Genomic DNA, 9,378 nt, shown 5'->3' on the forward strand with positions numbered 1-9,378 from the left:
CTGAGAAACGAAACAGAGAAATCAGGGCTGAGTTTGGATATTGGAGATGGGAAGATGCCTTTTGAGGGATGCTTGGGAGTCAAAGAGGGGAAATAGAGCCAGAGGAGATAAGCACACTAATGGCCCTTACTCACTGTGCCCTGCCCTCCGCTGTTCCCTGCAGCATGAGAATGTCCCTCAGAGGCTCCTTATTGACTGCAGCCTCCTTTGCATCTTCCCCAGCGCCCCAGGCCCCTGCCCCTCTCACCTCCTGGCTCCAAACAGTTTCTTCTTTGATTGCTGGGTTAGGCCCGCAGACTGTCCGGTCATCTGTGCCTAATCAGGAGGAGCTGGGGCCTGAGGGGTGATAAACGGGGCTTCTCATTTCAATAAAGTTTGTGCAGAATATTGGAAACAGCTGTGGGCCTCGGCCGGCTATGCCAGAGCCCTGTGGGGGGCTGCTGTTTTGTGGGGGAAGGGAGTTAAGATGGGGAACACCAGGGCAGACAGCCACTTAAAGGGTGCTTTGCCACCTAGGGCTGACCAAGCTATTTAGCTTAGTCAACCCCCACCCTGCCTGGAGCCCTGGGCTCTGCCAAGGGTGGAGAGCACTCGAGTCAGAGCGGTTGGGTCATCAGGCAGGCAAGTCTGTGTTACACAGCAGACATTTATCTACATATGCTGTTAGTGATTTTACAACCGCCCATAGATTTCTCTGCAAGTTGCTTTTCTCACCTAAGAAAACGCCAGGGAAAATCGCTCTAATTTATTCTTTTTGATGTAATCATAGTAAAGTGCATGTAATAGAAATCTTGCAATCCTCATCATTTTTAAGTGTATAGCTGGTAGAGTGAAGTGGATTCACACTGTTGTGCAACTCATCTCCAGATTCTTTTCCTCTTGCAAAACTGAAATTCCAGGTTTAAACAATTCCCCATTTTCCTTCCTCTCCAGCCACTGGCAACCAATATTTTCCCTTCTGTCTCTGTGACTATTCTAGGTACCTCATATTAGTGGAATCACACCATCTTTTTGGAATCTTGTTTTTAATAGTTGTATGGCATTACATTATGTTGATATACATATGGCATTCAAGTATTGCTAGTCTTTTTGCCACTAAAAAAAGTTTTGTAAAAAAACTGGGGAGTGGGGGTCCAGTGTGTGGCATAGTGGGGTAATCTGCCACCTGCAATAGCAGCATCCCATATGGATGCCAGTTTGAGTCCCAGCTGCTCCACGTCTAATCTATCTCTGCTAACGTGCCTGGGAAAGCAGGAGAAGATGACCCAAGTCCTTGGAGCCCACACCCACGTGGGAGACACAAATGAAGCTCCTGGCTCCTGGCTCCTGGCTCCTGGCTTCTGCCTGACCCAGCCCTGGCTGTTACAGCCATTTGGGGAGTGAGCCAGTGAACAGAAAATGTTCATTCTCTGTCTCTCTCTCCCCTTTCTGTAACTCTGCCTTTCAGATAAATAACTCTTTTTTTTAAAGATTTATTTTATTTATTTGAAAGACAGCGTTACAGAGAGAGAGGTAGAGACAGAGAGAGGTCTTCCATCAGCTGGTTCACTCCCGAGATGGATGCAATGGCCAGAGCTGCACCGATCCAAAGCCAGGAGCCAGGAGCTTCTTCCGGGTCTCCCACGTGGGTGCAGGGACCCAAGGACTTGGGCCATCTTCTACTGCTTTCCCAGGCCATAGCAGAAAGCTGGATTGGAAGAGGAGCAGCTGGGACTAGAAGCAGTGCCCATATGGGATGCCAGCATTTCAGGCCAGGGCTTTAACCCACTGTGCCACAGTGCCAGCCCTTATTAACTCTTTTTTAAAAATTTGTATAGATATCCTCACATACTGCAATTTGCTTTTTTTTGTATAATTCCTAGAAATTACATAGCTCAAAGAGATGCACATTTTTAGTTTTTGTATGTTTTATCAGAGCCCATTCTCAAATCTGATAATTTGCCATAATGAAAAGTACTGGCCGGCGCTGCGGCTCAATAGGCTAATCCTCTGCCAGGTTCTAGTCCTGGTCAGGGCGCCGGATTCTGTCCTGGTTGCCCCTCTTCCAGGCCAGCTCTCTGCTGTGGCCAGGGAGTGCAGTGGAGGATGGCCCAAGTGCTTGGGCCCTGCACCCCATGGGAGACCAGGAGAAGCACCTGGCTCCTGGCTTCGGATCAGCGCAGTGTGCCGGCTGCGGTGGCCATTGGAGGGTGAACCAATGGCAAAGGAAGACCTTTCTCTCTCTCTCTCTCACTGTCCACTCTGCCTGTCAAAAAAAAAAAAAGAAAGAAAGAACGAAAAGTACTATTTCTCCCATATCTTTTCCAGCCCTAGGTTTGATCATTTTTTAAGAAATATTTGTTTATTTATTTGAAAGACAGAGTTACAGAGAGAGGGAGAGACAGAGAAGGTGTTTTAATTCTCTGATTCACTTCCCAAATGGCCAAAATGCCCAGGACTTGGTAGGCCAAAGTCAGGAGCCTGGAAATCTATCCAAGTCTCCCACGTGGGTGCAGGAGCCCAAGTACTTGGGATATCTTATGCTGTTCTCCCAGGAGCATTAGCAGGAAGCTGGGTCAGAAGCAGAGCAACAGGTACGTGAGCTGGCACACATAGGAAATGCTTGCCTTGCAGGTGGCAGCTTATCCCACTGTGCCACAACACTGGCCCCGATCATTCTTTTTAACTTTTTCTATTCTGATAAGTAAAAAGTAGTATCTCCTTATTAAAATTTGTATTTCCTTTACTACTAGTGAGGTTGAACATCTTCTGTAAGTTATTAGTCATTTGGATATTCTCTTCCATCAATCATGTTCATATCTTTGCCCATTTAAAAATAATTATTTACTTGAAAAGCAGGAAGTCAGACACAGGCAGATGGAGAACCTCTGTCCACGAGTTTGTTCCCAGATGTCACAAACCTGGGCTAGGTCAAAGTCAGGAGCCTGGAATTCCATCCAGGTCTCCCACATGGGTAGCAGAAACCCAAATACTTAAGCCGTCACCTGATGCCTCCCAGGGTGCACATTAGCAGGAAGCTGGAATCAGAAATGGAGCCAGGACATGAACCCAGGCACTGTGATCTGAGGTACGGGTATCCTAAGCAACATCTTAACCTCTGCGCCAAATGCCCACCCCGTGCCCATTTTTCTGTTAGGTGAATTTCTCTTTTTTATTGGTGTATAAGACTTATTTGTACATTACCATTATTAAGTTTTTATTGATGATATATATTTCTCAAGTCTGTAATTTGTCTTTTGGCTTTATATTTGGTATCTTTTGATGTGGTGAAATGTAAACATCCTATGTCTATATTTTCCTCTACAGCTTCTTGATTTTCTATTTTGTTTAGAAAAATCTCTTCAAATTCTAGATTGTATGAATGTTCTAATATTTTCCTATGAAATTGTTTTAAAAGTTACCTTTAAATTTTTCATCTATTTGAGACTTAGTTTTAGTAATTTCTGAAGTAGAAAGATTACCCTTTTTTTCTTCCCATTCAGACATTGGCCAACTGTGCCTACACAAATTATTAAATAAACTGTGGTCTGAACCCACTGGTTTAGAATACCATCTTTATTGTACTCTGTCCACATGTACTGGCATATGTTCTCTTTCTGTCCCGTGGGTCTATTTATCTTGTCTTTTATTTTGTAGGATTTGACCACAGGTTTTTTTGTTTTTTTAATTTGAGAGGCACAGAGTCAGAGAGTGAAAGAACGTGTGCTCCCATCCTCTAGTTCACTCCCCAAATGCCCGCCACAGTGGAGGCTGAGACAGAGTGAAGCCGGGAGCCAGGCACACAGTCCAGATCTCCCACCTGGATGGCAGGGACCCAACAACTGGAGCCATTACTGGTGCCTCCCAGGGTACGCATTAGCAGGGAGCTGCAATTGGGAGTGGAGCCAGGACTCGAACCCAGGCACTTTGCTATGGGAGGCAGGCATCCCAGCTGGCATGTTAACAGCTAAGCCAAACGCCTGCCTGATTTTACAGTTTTCCTAAGGCCTCTCTTATCTCAATATTTCTTTACTGTTGTTTTCATCATTGATATTAGAAAAACTCCCTCCGGTTAGCAGAGCCTGTGAATGTCAACAACTCTTCACAACAAGCCCGAGTAAGGCTAAGAAGGGGAGGCGAGGGCCTGTCCCATGTCTGCCCATGTGCCTTTCCAGGTGTCAGCCAAGGCAGAAGCCAGACAGTGACGATAGGTGAGCACCTCTGCACTCAGCATCGTCTTTCTTGGAGGCCAGAACTTCTGGCCCTGCCATGACTACTACTTCAAAGTTCTTACTTCTCAGTCCTGGACCTCCTGTATCCTCCATACAGTATGCCACTTTGCAATGCTGGGCTCGCGTGCCCCCTGCTAACCCCGTTTCTGCTCTGCCAGCTGCTGCCTGTTGGAGTGAGCCAACAGGAGCCACTAGAGGGAAGCTAAGGCCACAAAGGAAGGTTGGGCATTCTTCCCGTGTGTGTGTGTGTGTGTGTTCCCTGCAAGCAGCACCCCATCCTGTGCAGCGGCTGAACCCACTTGGCAGTTTTTTCAGCACTTGCAGCTTCAGCATCTGCCCCATCCCTGCAACCTACTGGAAGGACCACAGCCCTTGCTGCAAAGAGCCCCTTCCTCAGAGGTCTGGGTCTCCTCATTTCCCCAAAACCCTGCCTATGGTTCCTAGCCCCAGGAGTGGTGGCTGCTCCCATAGTCATGACCTCTGTAATACCCCAGAGCTCTCTTGTCACCCCCTCCTCACTTAAGCAGCACCTTTGTACCTATGTGGTGGCATCCAAAAGTTTGTGGGAAATGCATATACTACAAAAAAACTATCCAAGAATTTAAAAAATTTTTTGTATCCAAAGAAATCTTTTAACTCTATTCTCAAGTGACTTTTTCAAGTATTCTCATAATGATCAAGTCTTCCTGTCAAATTTTCTTTTCAACTAACTGCTGTGGTTTCTGTCTCCTGATGGACCCCAGTTGACAAAGGTAATGAGGAATGGAAGTTTTCTTGGGGCTGAGGGCTGCCTCCCTTGGCCACCAGCCCGGAAGAGAGCTCCCTCTCCTCCCCCATTCCCAGAATTATTTGGCTGTTGGTCACCAAGGAGACGGCTAACAATTTCCAGTTGCCAGGCCTCCCCCTGGAGCTCTGCAGAGACAGTCTGGAAACTCCCTGCTCCGTCCAGCACCCCAGCCAGGGAACTTGGAGGATCTGGCCAGGCTGGGGCAGGGGCTGTGGGAGACGGGAGGAGAAGCCAAGCAGGCCTGAAAATGGAGAGAATGGAGGCTTCCCTGGCCTCAAACACCTGACCCATTCTCAAAGGCTAAGGGCCAGCCTGGCAGGGTGCCCCGTCTGCTCTCTCCAGACAGTCACCCATCGGATCCAGCCAAGACTCCACCCAGGCCTTCAACCACAGAAAACTGTCCCTACACTGTCACTTCAGGTTTGGTAGAAGCCTCATCGCATGCCAGGGTAGATTCTGGGAGCTGGAGAGCCAGGAGCCCTGACTCGGGGAAGGAAACTCGGCCACGCTGAGAATGTTGCTCATGGAAAGCAGCATCCAACACACACCTAGTGTCTTGGCCTGCACTCCCGTTTCCTTAGTAATAATAGCAACAGTGCTTATAATAACAGCAGTACTGTAGCGGGTGTCAGTTTTACTTCACAAACTTAGATGTGCAAAGATATCCATTCCTTTCTTTCCTTCAAAACAAATAGAATAGGGGCCAACGTTGTGGCACAGTGGGTTGATGCCCTGGCCTGAAGCTCTGGCATCCCATGTGGGCGCCAGTTTGAGTCCTGGCTGCTCCACTTCCTGTCCAGCTCTCTGCTATGGCCTGGGAGGGCAGTGGAGGATGGCCCAAGTCCTTGGGCCCCTGCAACCACGTGGGAGACCCAGAGGAGGCTCCTGGCTCCTGGCTCCTGGCTCCTGGCTCCTGGCTCCTGGCTCCTAGCTTCGGATCGGCGCGACTCCAGCCTTTGTAGCCATCTGGGGAGTGAACCAGCGGATGGAAGACCTCTCTCTCTCTCTCTCTCTCCTCTCTGTGTGGCTCTGGCTTTCAAATAAATAAATCTTTTTTAAAAATTAACAAATAGGGTAGACTCCATTGCTGGGGCTCCTGCATCTGCCAAATCCCACCAGAATCCAGGTAGTTTATGACCATGGTTTGAATGTGTCTCCTCCAAAATTCGTGTGTTGCCAATGTGATAGTAAGAGGTAGAGCCTGTAAGAGGTGATATCCCTGAGGGCTCCTTCCTCATAAGTGGGATTAGATGTCCTTATAAAAAGGCCTGAGGGAGGGAGTTCACTCTCTCTTTGCCTTGCCATCTTTCATCCTGTAAAGATGCAGTGTCCAGGTTCCACTTTGGAAGTAGACATCTAACCTAAAGTCATTGTGGCCTGACCCCTGGCTAGGCTTGGTCCAGGTTCTTCTCTCTTCCTGAGAAGGAACTCAAGGAAGAGACATAAATAGAGGTATACAAAAAGCACGTTTTATTTACCTGCAAAGCAAAAATACAATCAAGAAGGACTATAGGCAAACTTGGGAGAGAGAGCTGCAATCAACAAAGACTGGGACCTTCTTTATATACAATGTGTGGGCATACGGGGTGGCATCTGGGGTTATTGTTTAAGGGGATGGGATTTGGGGCGGGGCTTAAGTGCTGCCCATTTCCACAGCCTTTCTTGGAAATCTTGGAAGTGTCATGGTGTCGGGGTGCATCATGGGACTGGGAGTGTTGGCCGTAGTGATTTTATTATAGCAACTTAAAGGTCATCATGGGGACACTGCATGCAGCTGTATTGGGTGTTTCCAGCTGGGGCCGGTTCTAAGTTTGCAACACCGTGGAACTTTCAATTTCCACCACATGGGAGGTGAAGTTAGTGATTTGGGTGGTGCACAAAAGGGGATTTGGCCAATGCACAGAAGAGGGTTTTGGGTGGCACAAACGTGGCTATCATCCAGGCCACTGCAGCTATGCCAACAAGCCAAGGCTGTCGTGCCGTGGACAACTCAGGGCTGCAGAAGAGTGATACTGTCAAGCGTTAGCTCCTCCTTGCTAATGCTACTTCCATTCCTACATCAAAGTCATCCTGGACTTCCCAGAATCCACAACTGTGCAGATAAACTTCTGTCTAAGCTACCCATTCTCAACTCTTCCGTTACAACAGCACACAATGGACTATGATACTTATGGGGTCCCCCAGAGAAAGGCCTCTGACCTGGGGCCCATCACAGGTGCTGACCTCATTGTCCAAGTCTTCAGGGTTCTGAGAGGCTGATGACAGCTCCCCACAAGGCCCGCCCCCTCCAGCCTGGTGCTTTCCTAGGGACCTCATGACCTCTGCCCTACTCCCAAACTCAGGGACATCTCTTCCTGCCCACTCTAACTGCCCCCTGAAGGCACTCTGCTTGCCTCTTCTCGCCCATTCCACCAACACACCTCTCACAGCTGCTCAGTGCATTCTAGCTTTCATGAAATTAGGGAAATGTTAACTGTGATGTGGAGCAGGTACTGCTCCTGCCATGGGAAAATGCCCCCGGACGATGTAGGATGAGAGACCAACTAAAGCAGTTCCGGTTCTATGTTGATAGACATGTTCCAAGGTAAACTAGAGACAGCATTACCATCATCCCTGAATCTTTTAGTATTCATTTAAAAACCAGGAACATTGTCTTACACAATCACAAAACTTCTCATGCATAACAAAAGTAACAATGATTTTTTTAAAATATTGTTTAATAAACAATTAGCCCCATTTTATAGAGGAAAACCTAAGACTTAGGGTAAGTTAGCAACTTCCTCAACGTCCCTCAGCTGGTGGGCAACAGAGGCAGGAACTGAACCCCACTGTGGTCTCCAGTCTACACTTCCGCACCACAAGCTCTGCCCAGTGGTTTATACTTTCTTGCTCATTCACCCAGCTCCTAGCACCGCCATGAGCAATCAAGAAACAGAGGCCTGGCCGGCGCCGCAGCTCACTAGGCTAATCCTCCACCTTGCGGTGCCAGCTCACCGGGTTCTAGTCCCGGTCGGGGCACCGATCCTGTCCCGGTTGCCCCTCTTCCAGGCCAGCTCTCTGCTGTGGCCAGGGAGTGCAGTGGAGGATGGCCCAGGTGCTTGGGCCCTGCACCCCATGGGAGACCAGGAGAAGCACCTGGCTCCTGCCATCGGATCAGCGCGGTGCGCCGGCCGCAGCGCGCCTACCGCGGCGGCCATTGGAGGGTGAACCAACGGCAAAAGGAAGACCTTTCTCTCTGTCTCTCTCTCTCACTGTCCACTCTGCCTGTCAAAAAAAAAAAAAAGAAAGAAAGAAACAGAGGCCCAGAGAAACAGCATGCTTTGTCGAAGGCGGCCCAGGAAGGGCTGGGTGTGAAGGGGCTGTGGGAATGGGAAAGCAGAGAGGAGGGATTCTGCCTTCCTCCCCTTCCTTGCTCTCCTGCTCTGTTCCTGTCCCTCTCTCAGCCTTTCCATCCAGGGCCTCCTTCATTTCCTCTCTGGTCTCCAAGGTGCAATTTACAAAGTGACTGAGTGGTGAGTACTGCTGGTCCTCTGTCCTCCTCCCTCTAAACCCAGCCAGGAACACAGCGGGGAACTGCAGAGCCTCCAACCCCGTCCTCTCCGGCCACAGCTCGTCGCCTGCTGGGGTCCCCCAGGCCCCAGGCCTGGCCTCTGGCAAGGCACACACGCAAAGGCCATGGATTTGCAGGAACAGCTGCTGCTTCCATTCCAGCCCAGCTGTTTCTACCCTGCCTGCTTCTCCAAAACCCTGGGCCTTCAGGATTGGGAGTCAAGATGGTTACAACAGGCCGGAGGGCTGTTAAAACCCACAGCACGAAGGAGTGGAGGCAGGTCGGCTCAAACAGGCAGCAATGCGAGGGCAAGACAAGAAGAGGTGAGTTCACCCCCATCTGTCTTACTGCGGTCCCCCGCCTGGTGGAGGGCACTGGTTCCAGCCAGAGCACTACTGCTCATGGGACATGGAGTGGCTCGGCACGCTCATTGCCAGCCTCCTCATAGACTGAGGATGCAGGCCCTGGGCAGCTCTACAGCAACGAGCCCTGGCAGGAGGGCCTAATTCCACAGGCCACAGACACTTAACTTCTCTGCAGGCCAGGGCCTCCTTCCACTCTTCTCCAATTCCTGCTGCCTGAGTTCTCACTATGTGGCCCCCAGACAAGGACTGCAGCCCACCTTGATTGAGGGGGACCCAGGTGTCAGGTCCTACTCTTGGCCCCCACAGGAACATCTAATGGACTTCTGAAGACATTCCCAGTTAGGCAGGGTGGGGATAGGGATGTACAGTGCATATGACTATAGAGTCAGGCAAACCTATCCACCCCACTACCGTGGGAGCCTGGCTCTCAGGAGCCATGGGCCATCTGCTCCATAGCTGAATGAG

Source organism: Lepus europaeus, chromosome 7 (assembly GCF_033115175.1).
Source record: "Lepus europaeus isolate LE1 chromosome 7, mLepTim1.pri, whole genome shotgun sequence".
Classification (NCBI taxonomy): domain Eukaryota; kingdom Metazoa; phylum Chordata; class Mammalia; order Lagomorpha; family Leporidae; genus Lepus; species Lepus europaeus.